This window comes from Doryrhamphus excisus, linkage group LG3 (assembly GCF_037039965.1).
Source record: "Doryrhamphus excisus strain RoL-2023G ecotype Guam linkage group LG3, RoL_Dexc_Guam_v1.1, whole genome shotgun sequence".
Classification (NCBI taxonomy): Eukaryota; Metazoa; Chordata; class Actinopteri; order Syngnathiformes; family Syngnathidae; genus Doryrhamphus; species Doryrhamphus excisus.
This window is the reverse complement of record NC_136359.1, coordinates 19,122,556-19,122,871: the sequence shown is the minus strand read 5'-3', so window position 1 is coordinate 19,122,871 and position 316 is coordinate 19,122,556.

Here is a 316-nt window from a genome sequence, read left to right as displayed (position 1 = left end):
GGATGCTGCTGCTGCTCCCACCCCCCACCGTACAATTAAATTCCATGCATAAATTTCCCCGCTACCTATTGTACTGTGTGAACCAGATGTACCTACAACTGTCCAAGAAGCCGCACTGAATAATACAGCACTAATGTGCATGAACAGTAGGTGTGATACATAGCAGAAATAATGTATCAAGCATGATAAATGAAGGGGGGAAACATCAGCTTATTTTATTTTCTAAAGACTTACATAACACAATAATTACAGTAAAGACAAACCAAATTTCCTCGCATTTCATAGTTGTGCAAGCATACAAATGTAAAATTAGATG